The sequence below is a fragment of the Nyctereutes procyonoides genome, unplaced genomic scaffold (assembly GCF_905146905.1).
Source record: "Nyctereutes procyonoides isolate TBG_1078 unplaced genomic scaffold, NYPRO_anot_genome, whole genome shotgun sequence".
Lineage (NCBI taxonomy): Eukaryota > Metazoa > Chordata > Mammalia > Carnivora > Canidae > Nyctereutes > Nyctereutes procyonoides.
The window spans coordinates 56266853-56284817 of record NW_026575133.1 but is presented as its reverse complement, the minus strand read 5'-3'; the positions used below and the strand labels follow the sequence as shown (position 1 = coordinate 56284817).

Sequence of the window (17965 nt, the reverse complement as noted above, 5' to 3'; positions counted from 1 at the left end):
TTCATTCAACATAGTAGTGGAAGCCCTAGCCATAGCAATTATGTAAGAAAAAGAAATAAAAGGCATTCACATTAAAAAGGAAGAAATAAAACACTATTAGAAAATTATGTGATTACTATATTTAGAAAACCCTAAAGACTCGAACAGCAAACCACTAAAATAAATGAATTCAAGTGCAGTAGCAGGATACAAAATTAACATATAAAAATTAGTAGCATTTTTATACACTAATAACGAGTGAGCAGAAAGAGACATTATGAAAACAACTGCGTTTACAATTCTATCAAAAAGAATAAAATGTCACTTTTATTCTTGCCTCTGCTCTCTGCTAATGTGCTGTGTTGGGGGTTCCAGAATGGCAAGTTGTTCAAGATACAGACTCTTGGGCACCTAGGCAGGACACTGGGGTAGGGGTGCATGACTGTAGCTGGGAGAGGTCTTGAGGATCCCATTACCTAAATGTGTGGAGGGCTGCAGCCTGGCCTAGATCACACTGTCCATGGGACCTCATAAGTTCCCCAAAAGGCTCCCAGTCTGCATTCCCATGCCAAGATATGGGGAGATTGGGGTGCCTGGGTGGCTCAGGGGTTGAGCATCTGCCTTTGGCTCACAGCATGATCCTGGAGACCTGGGATCAGGTCCCACATCAGGCTCCCTGCATGGAGCCTGCTTCTCCCTCTGCCTGTGTCTCTGCCTCTCTCTCTCTCTCTCTCTCTGTGTGTGTGTGTCTCTCATGAATAAATAAATAAAATCTTCAAAAAAAAAAAGATATGGGGAGATTTGTTTGAATGCATTTTAGTTTACTGGTCATCAACTGTATCCCAGGGATTTCTTTCATGTGAAAGAGAGAGGCCTCACTGTAGAACTGCACGTATGCCTGCCCTATCACAGTGTGAAATCAAGTCAACATACAAGTAAAGTGCATTTAAGGTTTAGATATTGATAACTGTTTCAAGTATAAAACTATGCAAAAATCAAATGAGTATCATCAATTTGCAGGTGAAAAGATGGATGCCTGAATCACAGACACTGCTAGATGAATGCCTTCTGGGAGCAAAAAGGTGACCTGAGGATGTTCCCAGTAAAAAATTTGAAAATTTGATCTTCACAAGAGCTTCTTGGATCATTTAAATATCCTGAAGTCTGAGGGGATACTAAAACTACAAATCATACATCTGATAAGGGGTTAATACCAAAATATATAAAGAACCAAACAACCCAATTAAAAAATGGGCAGAGGACTCGAATAGACATTTTTTCCAAAGAAGACATACAGATGCCCAAAAGGCACGAAAAGATGCTCATTATTAATCATCAGGGAATCATCAGATTGGGTATTATCAAAAAAGACAAAAAATTCCAAGTGTTGGTGAGGATGTAGAAAAGAGTATGTCATGAGAATGTAAACTGGTACAACCATAATGAACAACCATATGGAAGTTCCTCAGGAAATGTAAAATAGAACTAATGTACCATCCAGTAATTCTACTTCTATGTATTTAGGCAAAAACAAAAAAACAGTGGTTTGAAGAGATATGTGCATCTCCACATTCACTGTAGTATTTTCACAATAGCCAAGACTATGGAAGCAATCATAGTGTCTATCAATAGATAAATGGATAAAGATGTGGTATATATAAACAATGAATTATCACTCAGCCATAAAGAATGATATCTTGCCATCTGAGACAACATAGATGGACCAAGATGGTATAATGCTAAGTGAAATAAGTCAGACACAGAAAGACAAATACTGTATGATTTCACACATATGTAATTTAAAAAACAAAAGAGAAACAGATTCATAAATACAGGAAACAAACTTAATTACCAGAGGGGGACTGGGTGGGGGTAGAGGTGGGCAAAATAGGTCAACGGGGTTAAGATGTACAAATTTCCAGTTACAAAATAAATAAGTCATGGGGATATAATGTAATGTACAGCATAGGGAATATAATCAATAATATAATAACTTTGTATGGTGACATGATAATCAGACATGTTGTGGGCATCATTTCAACAACGTATAAAAATAGCAAAACATGGGGACGCCCAGGTGACTCAGTGGTTGAGCATTCGCCTTCAGCTCAGGGCATGATCTCAGAGTCCTGGGATTGAGTCCCACATCAGGCTCCCTGCAAGGAGCCTGCTTCTCCCTCTGCCTGTATCTCTGCCTCTCTCTCTGTGTGTCTCATGAATAAATAAATAAAATCTTTTTTAAAAAAATAACAAAACAGGGATCCCTGGGTGGCGCAGCGGTTTAGCGCCTGCCTTTGGCCCAGGGCGCGATCCTGGAGACCCAGGATCGAATCCCACGTCGGGCTCCCGGTGCATGGAGCCCGCTACTCTCTCTGCCTGTGTCTCTGTCTCTGTCTCTGTCTCTCTCTCTCTCTGTGACTATCATAAATAAATAAAAATTAAAAAAATAAATGCTTAGACTTTAAAAAAAAATAACAAAACACTGTGATGTACTCCCAAATTTAATAGGATAGTATATGTCAATTACACATCAATTAAACAAAGAAACGAACATGAATTAGACCATGTCTCTCCCTGCCTTAAAAATTTTCAGTGGCTTTCCATTGTACTGCCAGGCTCTTCATAACTAGATCCAGACCACCTGTTCCACTTCCTTCCTCAACTTTATCTACACCAGCTTCCTTTCAATTCCTTAACTACACCAAGCTCTTTACCGCCTCAGAACTTTTATACCAGCCATTCTTTTAGTCTCAAAGGCTCTTCCCCAGGACTTCTCTGGCAGACTCCCATCCTTCAGTACTTTTTTCTTTTTTAAGATTTTATTTATTTATTCATGAGAGACAAAGAGAAAGAGAGAGAGAGAGAGGGAGAGAGAGGCAGAGACACAGGCAGAGGGAGAAGCAGGCTCCATGCAGGCAGCCAGATGTGGGACTCAATCCCGGGACTCTAGGACCACACCCCGGGCCAAAGGCACAGGCACTAAACCGCTGAGCCATCCAGGGATCCCCTTATCCTTCAGTTCTTAACTTTCTTGCTATTCCCACTTAAAGTAGCTGTTCTTACCCCCTGACACTTTCTGGCACTCATCTATTGCTTTCTTTCATAACATCTTTTAATTCATACTATCTTCTCATTTAATTCATTTAACTCCTGAAGACAGGAATCTCATTTGCTTGGATCACTGCTATATCACCAGTACCCAGCACAGCATCTGGCATACTGTGAGTGCTGTATAAATATCTGTTACATAAATTAATTATATCACTGATCATTTTCCCATTCTACTTTCTACTTGATTTACCATGAAACCATACTTCCTGGTAAGTACCAAACAACCCAATTAAAAAATGGGCAGAGGACTCGAATAGACATTTTTTCCAAAGAAGACATACAGATGCCCAAAAGGCATGAAAAGATGCTCATTATTAATCATCAGGGAATCATCAGATTGGGTATTATCAAAAAAGACAAAAAATTCCAAGTGTTGGTGAGAATGTAGAAAAGAGTATGTCATGAGAATGTAAACTGGTACAACCATAATGAACAACCATATGGAAGTTCCTCAGGAAACCATACTTCCTGGTGTTCTACCTATTTCCCTGACTTGTTCTTCCTTTCTGCTTTGTTGTTACCCAGTACTCCTCTTACCTCATATGGAAAATGATCCCCTAAGGTTTTCAACATAACCTAGTACTGAATCTATCCACTTAAATGGCTTCAACCTTAAGCCACTACTCCGACCCTAGCCTTTCTGCTCTGCACTAGTAGACCAACATTTCCAACTCCCTAAAGAATACCTCTCCTAAGATATATATCACAATCATGATTCCAAGTACTTCATCTTTCCAATAACTTACAGTTCTGCCCATGATACTACCTTCTTCCTGTCTTGCCAACTAGAAACAATATGATATATAAGAAAGAGTATAGACCTCAGGGCTAGCCAGACCTGGATCAAATCTCAGCTCTGTAAGCTATTAAATAAATGGTCACCTAATCATTCTGAGCCACAGTTTTTTTCATCACTAAAAAGATAATAGTCATGCTCAGGATCATTATGAGAATTAGAAATAGCAAATAAAAAATAACCTGCACAATATCTGACATATAGTAGGCTACTTATTAGCCACAAGTCTTAGACTTACTTTTATTTTTATAAAGATTTATTTATTTATTTATTTATTTATGAGATAGAGCATGAGAGGGAAGGGCAGAGGGAGAGGGACAGAGAATCTCAAGCAGACTCTGGGCTGAGCATGGAACCTGACACAGGGCTCAATCTCATGACCCTGAGATCACAACCTGAACCAAAACCAAGAGTAAGACACTTAACCAGCTACACAGTGCCCCCTTGGAGTTATTTTTAATTCCTCCAACTGCTTACATTCACATCTGACCTCCTGCCAAACTATATCCATTCTTTCTTATAATAATAATTATGGTAATAATATTTATAATAGCATTAATAATAATTTACAAAAATGTTGTATTTATCCCTACTGCCTTCAATCTAGTACTGGACCATAACAAACCATAATGCTAATCTCACTTCTCCATCAATTTATCATGTTTCATTCCTAAATCAGTATTTTCTATTTCATCTAATAGTGCTTCAGTCTGAATGATTTCAATTGACCTTTGAGTTCACCAATGCAATTCTTCTGCCAAATCTAGTCTGTCATTAATTTCATCCAGTAATTTTTTAAGAGCTTATTTATCTGAGAGAAAGAGCACAAGCAGGGTGAGGGGCAGAGGGAGAAAGAGAAGTACACTCCCTGCTGAGCAGGAAGCTCTATATAGGGCTCAATCCCAGGACCCCAGGATCATAACCTGAACTGAAGGCAGATAACTTAACTGACTGAGCCACCCAGGCACCCCTCATCCAATAAATTCTTAATCTTAGGTATTTTATTTTCCAGTTCTAGAATATCCATTAGGCCCTTTTTTTAGAGATTCTATTTCCCTACTGAAATTCTCCATCTATTCACTTTTTTTTCCATCTTTTCCATTATTTAATATATTCATAAAAATTAAATTCCTTATCTGCTACTAGGGCACCTGTGGATTCGATTCTATTTTTTCCTCTCTTAATCATGGGTCATATTTACTTGTTTCTTTGAAATCATATAATTTTTTATTGTATGGTAAAAGATACAGGACATAAAATTTGCCATCTAAATCATTTTTAAGGGGTGCCTGGGTGGCTCAGTTGGTTAAGTGTCTGCCTTTGGCTCAGGTCATGATTCCATGGTCCTAGGATCAAGCCCTGCATCGGGCTCTCTGTTCAACAGGGAACCTGCTTCTCCTTCTCCCTCTTCCTGCCATGCCCCCTGCTTGTTTATGCTCTTTCTCTCCATCAAATAAGCCCAGTCTTTAAAAAACAAAAAAACTTTAAAAATAAATCATTTTAAATGTACCACTCAGCAGTATTAATTACATTCACAATGTTGTATAATCATCATCACTATGTATTTCCAAAACTTTTTAATGATTCCAACAGCCACAATTCTTATAACTATTAAGCATTAACCCTCCCTTTCCCTCTCCCCTCCTGGTAACCTAATTTACTTTGCTTCTACGAATTTGCCATCATACAATATCTGTCCTTACGTGCCTGACTTATTTCACTTAGCATGATGTTTCAGCATGTCTATGTTGCAGCATGTCTCAGAACTTCATTCCTTTTTATGGTTGAACAATATTCCATTGTGTGTATATACATCCACTTTATCCATTCATCTGTTGATGGACACTTAGGTTGTTTCCACCTTTCAGACACTGAGGTCTTTGTTAATATTTGCCTAGCTTAACAGTTTCCATTCTCTTTCTAGCAAACTTTCTATTCCATGTGTTTCAGGTACCCCTATAAACATGAGAACAAAATTTCATTTTTTAAATAAAACTCCAATATAACAATCTTTGTCTTTAAACTGGCATTTGATCCACTTACACTTATTGTGATACATTAAGATTTACTTATAGCAATCTTAATCTGTGTTATATTTTTTATGCTCCTCATCCCTTTCCTGTCTTCCGTTTAGTTGATCAAGGTTTTTATTCCTTTTTTTAAACCTTTCTACCAGTAAGTTATATATCCAATTTATCTTCTTCAGAGGTTACTCTTAAAATGTTTTAACATGCATTCTTGAGTCAAAAGTTTAAAAATATGTCTCCTATTTCCTCACTCCTCTCAATTAATAAAAGATCATCTTCACGTATGGTGACCTACCTTTTGACTTTTTTACATCATTATTGACTGATATTTTTATGCTCAATATTAGCCTTTATTATTAAAAGAATTCACACTTGGTTAGATTCACTCATATATTTACCAATTTCCTTACTCAGAAATTCCATTCCTTTTTGCATTTCATTCCTTCCCTCTGCTTTTCTTTTTCCTTAAGTAGTTCCCTCAGTGGAAGACTGTTGTTGGTAAACTGTTTTTATGTGAAAACAGTTTATTTTACCCTAAATCACAATGATGATCTAGTTGGATATACGATTCTAGACTCACAATTCTTTTCTACCAACAGTGAAGAATCCTCTGGATTCCATCATTGCTGCTGAAAAGGGAAAGTCAATCTAATGGTTGTACTTTATAGATAATCTGACTTTTCATTCTGGTTGCATTTAAGATCTTTTCATCTATGGAGTTCTGTATGTATGTACATATACATCTGGGGCACTAGGGGGAGGGACACTCAGTATTCATAAACATTAATTCTTAAGATTCATGTCTTTCATTAATCTAGAAAATTCTCAGCCATCATCTCTTTGAATTTTGTCCGTACCTCATTCTCTCCTTCTGGAACTCCTTTCAGATGACTAGATACATGTCAGACTTCCACATTCCGTTCTCCGTGTCTTTAAACCTTTCTTTCATATTTCCTCCTTGTCCTTTATGCTACCTTATGGAAATTTCCTCAGATCAACCCAGGTTAGGAGTCAGGAAATTGATATAGAGTCACAAACTAAGTATGTTAAACTTTGGGAGCCACATAAAGTCTGTGTAAATAGAATATTTTGTTTCCTTTAAAAAAATAATCCCTTAAAAGTGAAAAAAAAAACATTCTTTCCATGTAAGCTGTACAAAAAAAAAAACAAGCTACAACCCAGATTTACCCAATAAGCCATAGTTTGTCAAATCCAGATCTAGTTCATTAATTTGCTCTTCTGTATCTAAGCTGCTGTTTATCCTACCCACTGGGTTTTGGGTTTGGGTTTTTTTTTTGGGGGGGGGTTACCCACTGGGTTTTAATTTCAATGACTATTTTACACTTCCAGAAGTTCTACTGGCTCTTTTTTTAAAAGTTGCCGTATGTTTATAATAGCACCTATTCTTTCTCATGTTTTCTATTCCTTTTCTTCATGAGTTTAGTTTCTTCTATCTGCTAATTTCTTGCTTATAGAGGAGTAATGGATTGTTTATTCACATGCTTTATAATTCTATATTGGGTTCATTTTTGGTAGTGCTTTATTCTAGTATGTAACGTGTTCTGAGTTGAGGATATGCCCCTCTTGAACAGTTTCTGTTTTCCAGACAGCTCTGTCATATTATTAGCCTTAAACCATTTTTTAACATCAATTCTCAATCTGGAGATTCTCCCAGATTCCACAGGTATTGCAAATTTCAACATAATACCAAAATGAAGAGAAAGTCATGGTCTTGAGTTCTCTGCAGATATTCCCTTCCCCAATGAATTCAAGATCCAAGCTAACAGAAACTTCTCTGTGATCACAGGAAGATTTTTTTCTTGTCTATCTACTTCTTTAGTGAATGTTCAGCCCTCTGAATATCTATACTCTTATCTGGTGTCTCAATTCTAGCACTCACAGGCCTAAGGGTTTTTCTCTTGTCTCTATGGAAACTAAAATGCAAGTTACTAGGACTAGCAAAATAGCAAACACTCTAAGGGGCTATAACACCTAATTGCACATCACATGCCTTTTCAATCCCCAACCTTCCCTGCTTCCACCATACGTTTTTATTTTATTTTTACTATTTTTTTTCTTGAAAGCACAATGTGCATTTTGTAGCAGTGAGGGGTTTCTGTTTATCTAGTCTGCTATTTTGCCAGAACCAGAGACCTCTTCCAGTCTTTTCTCTATGCATGAATAGACATGCTTACGAAACATACAAAAATGTTTCAATCATGACTCAAGCATTATCCCATTGCAAAGAATGAGCTGACTCAAGTTGTACTCTTTCTCCAATTTTCTCCATCTCTCCTCCCCAATAGCCACACCAAAAGACACTGGATTGACATTCTTCCTCTTTTCCACCTATGCACTTCTTTGGAGTCATTTTTAAAGACTTTCATCTTTCATAAAAGTTTCTCCAACTATACTAGATTACACAACTCCCTAAATACCCACTGTACTACTCAGTATTAGAGAATTCAGAACCTAACTGTTTATTAGTTTCATTTAAGTAATTTATGTCTCACCAGCTGGATTAAAACTCCTTATAGAGGGCAGCCCCAGGGGCTCAGCGGTTTAGCACCACCTTCAGCCTGGGGTGTGATCCTGGAGACCCGGGATCGAGTCCCATGTCGGGTTCCCTGCATGGAGCCTGCTTCCCCCTCTGCCTCTCTCTCTCTCTGTCTGCCATAAATAAATAAATAAAATCTTAAAAAAAAAAAAAAACTCCTGGGATCCTTGGGTGGCGCAGCGGTTTGGCGCCTGCCTTTGGCCCAAGGCGCGATCCTGGAGACCCGGGATCGAATCCCACATCGGGCTCCCGGTGCATGGAGCCTGCTTCTCCCTCTGCCTGTGTCTCTGCCTCTCTCTCTCTCTGTGTGTGTGACTATCATAAATAAATAAAAAAAAAAAAATTAAAAAAAAAAAAACTCCTTATAGAAAGAAACTATTCTTCTCACCACTTTTGAAATCCCCCTACAGACTACTACAAAGTTCAGGTAACTTATCACCACTCAATAAATAATGATACTAGGGACAACTGGGTGGCTCAGCAGTTGAACATCTACCTTTGGCTTAGGTTGTGATCCTGCGGTCCTGGGATCGAGACCCTCACATCAGGATCTTCACAGGGACCCTGCTTTTCCCTCTGGCTATGTCTCTGCCTCTCTCTGTGTGTCTCTCATGAATAAATAAATGAAATCTGTTTAAATAAATAAATAAATAAAAATACTAGTTTCCAGTCTTAATTTACATTTTTATTCCTCTTCAAGTTTAAGATTTATAGCCTAGATAGTCTTGGTTCAAGGAAAATAAAATACTATAAAATAAAAAGAGAATTTCACAGCCAGGAGGAGGCTTGAAGGCCACCTGGACTTGCAGCTATACTATCTGGCTCAGGAGTCCACATAGCTTTCATAATTTAGGAATATTACATAATTTCCTCCTTAAATGATGTTGAAAATCCCTACCTACTTCTAGGGTTATTATAGGGATTCAATAACATATTATACATGAAAAATATTTGTGGGACACAGCTAAAGCAGTGGTGAGAGGATAATTTGTGCATGGAGTGCCTACTTTAGAAAAGAGGGAAAGTCTGAAATCAATAACCTAGGCTCCTACTTCAAGAAACAAAAAGTAAGCAGAAGAGCAGAAATCAATAAAAAACAGAAAAACAAAATGAAATATTAATAAAAAAAGAGGTTTGTCAAGAGTTTTGACCAACCTTCAAAACTGACCAAAAAAAGACACAAATTACCAATGTCAAGAATGAAATAGGGAATATCACTACAGTCCCTGAAGGCATCAAAAATACATGGGAAGACTCTAAAAGGTGTATAAAACCTCTATACACATAAATTTGACTTAGATGAAATGGAACAATTCCTTAAAAAAACACAAACTACTACAACATACCCAATATGAAATAATTCTATTATTACTAAATAAATCAATGTTGTAATTTTAAAACTCCCCCAAAGAGAAATCCCTAGCCCCAGATGACATAATCTCTACCACAGGGAGCACTTTCTGGTTCATTTTGTAAACCCAGCATTTCCCTGATACCAAAACCTGACAAAAACCATACCAAAAAAAGAAAGCTACAAATAGCTCTCATGAATAAAGCCATAAAACTACTTAACAAGATATTAGTGAAAAGAATTCAGTAATATATAAAAAAGAACTAAATTATGATACATTTAAGTAAGGAAGGATTATTTTCATACAGTTAATCTTATCCAGAAGCATGAAAACCCTCTCCAAATGGAATATTCACACCTTCCTTGATTTCTGTAAAAATGTTCTGTCATTCCCTCTCTCTCTCTCTGTCTCTCTCTCTCTCACACACACACACACCTTATCTCATATTAAGTTAATCTGTATTTTATGTTTTTTAATCATCTGCTCTCTTGGTTCTCCATCCCAACAGTTCTTTCTTTGATTCCTTTCACCACTCCTAAAGACAGTGGTTCTTCACCAGTTCCTCCTTTGTCCTCTTCTCTCAGTCTTCACTTACTAGAGCTAGCCAATTAGCTTCAATTAGCCTTTCTAACTGGATGACTCCCAAATTTACTTCTCTATACTTGTACCCTCCCACCCCCATATCTCTTTTCCATGGTCAGCAATAGAGACACCCACACCTTAATGTTCTAATGGCAGTAAGGGTATATCTATGATTATAAGGAGTTTGCAGTATTAAGTTTCTTCTCCCAGCAGAAAGAGAAAAAAAAAATTCTAAATACATTTTGCTTATAAATACAAAGTAGAATTCTTTATCTGCCAGCCACTCACTTCAGGGCTTGAAACAAGCTTAGTTCTTGGAAAGTCAAAACTCAATTCAAAGTCCAAGAGGTGGGGAGCCTAACTGGCTCAGTCAGTTAAGCATCCATCTCTTGATTATGGCTCAGGTCATGATCTCAGGGTCCTGGGATGGAACCTTGAATCAAGATGCGTGCTCAGCAGGGAGTCTGCTTGAGGATTCTTTCCCTCTCCTTTTGCCCCTCTCCCTGCTCCTCCTCTCTCTTTCTCAAATAAATAGTCTTAAAAAAATAAAACCAAAGAACAACAAAAGAAACCAAAAGTCAAAAAAGTGAGCTGAGAAGTTGGAATTTACAGTTCCAATTCAGAATTCTGCGTGCATTTGTATTTTGCTCTCATCTTCTCACTCCTATACTTAACATACCAATGCCCTCTATTACCGTCTTTTCTTTGCAGTGGTCTTCTCTTCTAACATTCCTTACCACAACTGGCAAACTATCAGCAGGAACAATACCTGTGATCAGGACTTACTTAGCTTTCAAGAGTTTGATAATACAACTATCTTATTGACTGGATTTTTTTCTTTTAACACTAAAACACTCTAATACTGAAACTCCCTATGACAGATCTGGGATATCCATTTATTTAGGTCTTCTTTTGTGACTTTCTTTTTTTTTCCTTTATTCTTTTATGACTTTCAATAAACTTGTATAATTTTCTTCATACCAGAAAAAAAAACCAACAAAACTAGATTGAACTAAAGTAAAACATTCAATGGAAGAGAAAAAAAGCATAAGGGAGGAAAGAAGGGAATGGCTGGTTCCATGGGGCTGCGATCATATAATCACATCTGAAGGGTATGAAGAGAGAATGAGGCAAGAAAAAGAGAAATTCAACACTTACCAGATGTTCCCAAATGAAACTTTCAACTGACTTTAAAATTGTCAATAATTATAATAGCTAACATTTATTGAATGTTTACTGTATACCCAGTTAAACTTATTATATTCCTTAACATACTTAATCTTCACAACAATCCTATGAAATAAGTACTACTACAATTCTCATATGAGGAAACCAAAGCACAGAGGTTACATAATTTGCCTAAGATCATCCATACTAAATAAAACTTGGCTTCAAATCAAACTCTTAGATCTGCTTTGATTTGAGGGTTGATTTTAGAATTGCCCACACTCTTAATCCCTTAACCATTCTGGTGAACTGCCTATGATATTAAATCAAGGAACACAGTACACATTTATATCATGCATAAATTATTTTAAAATTATCCATATTAGTATTGTTTATTACTATAACCATGGATAATAATTATAATTACAACACAGTAATATTACTTCAGAAACTAAAGCTAACATTATATTCATATTTAAAGTATTTATCTGCTCTACCCTAGAAACTAATAATATATGTTAACTAAATTAAATTTTTTAAAGGTTTTTATTTATTTGACGGAGAGAGAGGGAGAGCGAGCACAAGGAGGGTGAGTGGCAGGCAGAACAAGAGGGAGAAGCAAGCTCCCATGGGGGGAGCCTTTGGGGCTCAATTCCAAGACCCTGGGATCACAACTCAAACTGAAGGCAGACGTTTAACTGACTGAGCCACCCAGGAGCCCCAACTAACTTGAATTTAAATAAAAATTTTTTCAAAAAGAAAAAAGTATGTATCTGCTAAACAAAACAAGACAATAACATACTCAGAGCAAAATATCTTTGCTGGTGTACCTATGACTTACCTGTGTATGTGGTGCATGTAGTACTACTTTTTTTCATGTAAAACAAAATTGGCCCATCAAGGAGGCAGAATTTCATTACAACCCAGGTGCCAGGTTCCACAGAACTGCTTGTACGTTCCTGCTGTTACTGCCACAAACCCTTCAAATTAGGTAAACATAGTTCTGTACAGGAAATCATTTCAGCAAGGTTGTTGAAAGCAATATTTCAGAGGCTTTGTTTTGTTTTTAAATACTAACAACCCAAAAGAACATCATTTCCTGATTTCCCACCAAACAGAGGCATGACAAACAGCCTGTTATGGCAAGGTAGTACCTAATTCAAAAATCAGGAAATGTGTTAATAAGCACTAAAACAATTCCCCAATCTAGCTAGCACTACTGTTAAGATGCTGACTACTCTCTTCTATTGTTCAAAATAACAAAAGGCACTTTCCAGAGAAGTTAATTGTAAATAAAGCATGACTGGTAAGAACTGCATGTAGGCACTTCACAAATTAAAGGACAGAGAGGCCATGTGTTGTTGGTTTTTTTCCACTAGGATTATTTTTTAAGCTTTTATTTAAATTCCAATTAGTTAACAGTGTTATTAGTTTCACGTGTACAATATAGTGACTCAACACCTGCATGCAATGCCCAGTGCCCATCACAAGTGCCCTCCTTAATCCCTATCACCTATTTCGCCCATTCCCTGACTCACCTCCTCTGATAAACATCAGTTTGTTCTCTGTAGTTAAGAGTCTGTTTCTCAGTTTGCCTCTTTTCCCTTTGCTTATTTTGTTTCTTAAATTCCATATGTAAGTGAAATCATGTGCACAGTATTTGTCTTTCTCTGACTTATTTCACTTAGCATAATACTTTCTTGCTCCACCATGTCACTGCAAATGGCAAGATTTCATTCTTTTTTATGGCTGAGCAATGTTCCACTGTGGGTGTATGTGTTTATATGTAAACATATGTGTGTGTGTGTGTGTGTGTGTGTGTGTGTGTGTGTATACACCTCTTCTTTATCCATTTATCATCCGATGAACACTTGGCTGACGCTTGGGTATTGTAGATAATGCTGGCTATTGTAAATAATGCTATCTATAAACATTGGGATGCATGTATCCCTTTGAATTAGTACTTTTGTATTCTTTGGGTAAATACCTAGTAGTACAATTGCTGAATTGTAAGGTAACTCTATTTATAACTTTTTGAGGAACTTTCACACTTTTTTCCACAGTGTCTGCACCAATTTGCATTCCCACCAACAGTGCAAGAGGGTTCCCTTTTCTGCATCCTCAGCAACATGTTTCCTTAGTTGTATCCATTCTGACAGGTGTGAGGTGATATCTTATTGTAGTTTTGATTTGTATTTCCCTGATGATGAGTAATGTTAAGCATCTTTTTATGTGTTTGTTAGCCATCTGTATGTCTTCTTTGGAAAAATGCCTATTCATGTCTGCAGCTCATTTTGTAACTGGATTGGTTTTTGGGTGTTGAGTTGATAACTTCTTTATAGATTTCCGACACTAACCCTGTTAGTATCCTGTATCAGATACATCATTTGCTAATATCTTCTCCTATTCCATAAGTTGTCTTTTAGTTTTGTTGTTTGTTTCTTTTGCTGTGCAGAAGCTTTTTATTTTTATTTAGTCCCAATAGTTTATTTTTGCTTTTGTTTCCCTTGCCTCATATCCAGACATATCTAGAAAAATGTTGCTACACCTAACAAAGAAGTTATAGCCAGTTTTCTCCTCTAGGATTTTTATGGTTTCAAGTCCTACATTCAAGTCTTTAACCCATTTTGAGGTTTCTTTGTGTTTGGTGTAAGAAAGTGGTCCAGTTTTCCCAACAGCATTTGTTCAAGAGACTTTTTTTCCTACTGAATATTCTTTCCTGCTCTATTGAAGATTAGTTGACCATATAGTTATGGGTTCATTTCTGGGTTTTCTATTCTGTTCTACTGATCTGTGTGTCTAGTTTTGTGCCAGTACCATAGTGTTTTGATCACTACAGCTTTGTAATATAACTTGAAGTCCAGAACTGTGATGTCTCCAACTTTGCTTTTCTTTTTCAAGGTTGCTTTGGCTATTCAGGGTCTTTTTTGGTTCCACAAAAATTTTAGGATTGTTTGTTCTAGCTCTGTGAAAAATGCTGGTGGTATTCTGATAGGGATTGTAATGTGTAGACTACTTTGGGTAGAACAGACATCTCAACAATATTTGTTCTTCTAATCCATGAGTATGGAATGCTTTCTCATTTCTTTGTGTCATCTTCAATTACTTTCATCAGTGTTTTATAGTTTTCAGAGTACAGGTCTTTCACCTTTTGGTTAGTTTTATTCCTACATATCTTATTGTTTTTGGTGCAACTGTAAATGGGATTGTTTTCTTAATTTCTCTTTCTGCTGCTTGATTATTGGTGTATAGAAATGCAACAGATTTCTGCACATTGATCTTGTATCCCACAACTTGACTGAATGCAGTATCAGTTCTAGCAGTTTTGGGGCCATGTGTTTTTCCCAATACAACCACTACAGTAGCTTATTTACTGCATAAGCTGAATCTGGATATAAAATAAGGGAAATAGAAAGTTGTCACCAATTAAAAACCAAAATCAGGTAAGAAAAACTGATTGTACTCTGACCTACTGAGTTGAGAGTCAAGATTATGATACAATCACAGAGAACCACTGTTAAGCCACCCTTATTATAGGGCTTTTAGAAAAACAATCATTCTTTGGGCTAAAGTGTAGATTTCTAAGGCCAAAGATGTTCCACATATACTACTCATGGAAAAAATCAAGGTATTAATAAGTAAACAAAGACTCTTGATTAACCCAGGTCATCTGTTTAGTCAGCAATAAACCTGAAACCAGAAGTCTCAAAGCCTGGGTAAGTCTCCAATTTGAAAATTGTGTCTTTTCCTATATCCTTCCCACTGGATTGATAACATCCCATAAACCAAAATCATATTGTCTTACCAGGCAGTTTTTAACTAAGGTTACAAATCTGATTCACAACTCACTTAAGGACTTTTTTCAAATGATAAACCCAGGCCCAGCCTGCATTAACTGAATCAGAACTCCCAAAAATGGGGCCCAGTCTTCTGTAGTTTGACAAAACTCCAAGGTGATTTTAACACAGGGTACACAACTCTAACTCAAAACCACTGGACTAACAAAGAATTAATGACAACCATTCAGATTGATGACATCCGAATCAATGCAATTACAGACAACTAAGGAAGACAAACAACAATATACCTTATTCATGTAAGAATTCTGTGGAGTACATTATACACCTTTGGAAGACATGGAAGGTAAGGGAAACTTTTCACTTGTTATATTTATTTATATTTATAATGTACTCTAGATAACACACTTTACACATAGTATCTCATTTTATCCTCACATCAACCATCTGAGGGTAGGTATTGTTATTTATCCTTTACAGATAAAGAAGTGGGAAACACTAAGGTTAGGTAACTTATGGGATCCCTGGGTGGCACAGCAGTTTGGTGCCTGCCTTTGGCCCAGGACGCGATCCTGGAGACCCGGGATCGAATCCCCACATCAGGCTCCCGGTGCATGGAGCCTGCTTCTCCCTCTGCCTGTGTCTCTGCCTCTCTCTCTCTCTCTCTCTCTCTCTCTCTCTCTCTGTGACTATCATAAATAAATAAATAAATAAATAAATAAATAAATAAATAAATAAATAAATAAATAAATAAATAAATAAATAAATGTTAGGTAACTTATTCAAGGCCATACAGCAAGCAAGTTGATGAGCCCTGCTACAAACCCAGGTCTATCTGACCTATACCCTACTACTCACATATTTACTATTTGTTTATGCAACATTCATTTTACAATAGGCATGTATCAATTTTGTGAAGAAAAATATTATCTTGCTGCAGTTGCTATAAAGTACATCATACTAAATTTTTCAATAAATAATGTGACAATTAGCTTTTTGGAAAAATAGTCAGATTCCTGCATGACAAACCAAAACCAAAAATCCCAATGCATTCTGGAGATAATTGTAATGAGTGAAACCATAAAAAGAACAAAAGGAATACATGTAATATTTTTACAGGAATCCAAAGAAAACAGAATCTGTAAAAGTTAAACAGATTTGACTACATAAGAAGCAAAGGTTTCTATATATTTATTTTTTAAAAGGTTTAAAAGCATCTGCAACATGACATTACTTTAATAGATGTAAAAGCAATACGACAGTAGTCAAAGGAAATAAACAGGAAATTACACACATACCTCATTTTATTTTTTTTTAATTTCACTTCATAGATACTGTGTTTTTTACAAGTTGAACGTTTGTGGCAACCTGAGTTGAACAAATCTATTGGCCATTTTTCCAACATTTGCTCACTTCCTGTGTCTATGTCACATTTTGGTAATTCTCAAAATATTTCAAACATTTTCATCATTATTTTATTTGTTAAGGTGATCTGTCATCAGTTGATGTTACTATTATAATTACTCTGGGGCACCGCCAACTGTACCTATCTACGATGGCAAACTTAGTAAGATAAATGTTGTGTGTGTTCTGACCATTCCACCTATGCTGTTCCCTCTTTCCTCTCCTTGGGCTTCCCTATTCCAAGACACAATATTGATATTACATCAATTAATATAGCCCTACAATGGCCCATAAGTGTTCAAGTGATAGGAAAGTCACAGATCTCTCACTTTAAATCAAAAGCCAGAAATGATTACCTTAGTAAGGAAGGCATGCTGAAAGTCGAGATAGGCCAAAAGCAAGAGATGGGCTCTTGTGCCAAACACCCAAGTTGTGAGAGCAGAGGAAAAATTCTTAAAGGAAATCAAAAACCTTCACACAAATGGTAAGAAAGCAAAACAGCCTTACTGCTGATATAACAAGTGTTGTAGACAGAAGATCAAACCAGCCATATAACATTTGTTAAACCAAAGCCTAATCCAGAGCAAGGCCCTACTGGTCTTCAATTCTGTGAAGTCTGACAGAGGCAAAGAAGCTGCAGAAGAAACGTCTGAAGCTAGCAGAGGCAGTTCATGAGGTTTATTTAGTAAGCCACCCCTATAACATCAAAGTGCAAGGTAAAGCAGCAAGTGCTGCTGGAGAAGCTGCAGCAAGTTATCCAGAAGATCTAGCTAAGATCATTAATGAAGGTGGCTAAGCTAAACAATAGATTTTTAATGTAGATGAAACAGCCACTTATTGAAAGATGTCATCTAGGACTTCTATAGCTAGCTAAGAGAAGTCAATGCCTGCCTTCAAAGCTTCAAAGGACAGACTCTCTAGTTAGTGCCTAATGTGGCTAAGTTGAAGCCAAAGCTTAACTATGATTGTGAAAATTCTACGGCCCTTAAGAAGTGTGCTAGATTTACTCTGCAGGAACTCTATAAATGGAAAAAAGCAGATGACAGCACATCTGTTTACAACACGATTTACTGAATATTCTGAGCACACTGCTAAGACCTACTGCTCAGGAAGAAAGATTCCTTTCAAAACATTGCTCACTGACAATGCACCTGGTCACCCATGACCAAGAGTCCTGCTGGAGATGGATGATA

The 17965-nt window shown here is 36.8% G+C and overlaps 1 protein-coding gene across 4 annotated transcripts in view; it reads right to left on the bottom strand.

Annotated features, from left to right (window-relative positions):
* EXTL3 (exostosin like glycosyltransferase 3) overlaps positions 1-17965 on the bottom strand; it is a 139044-nt gene that overhangs the window by 62065 nt on the left and 59014 nt on the right. The window contains exon 1 of one of the 4 annotated variants that reach the window (XM_055346353.1): positions 12413-12487. The exons of the other annotated variants lie outside the window; for them this stretch is intronic. The gene's annotated coding sequence lies outside the window, so the exon portion shown is untranslated. Of the gene's footprint in view, positions 1-12412; positions 12488-17965 lie in introns of those variants that run through there. 4 annotated transcript variants of the gene reach the window in all.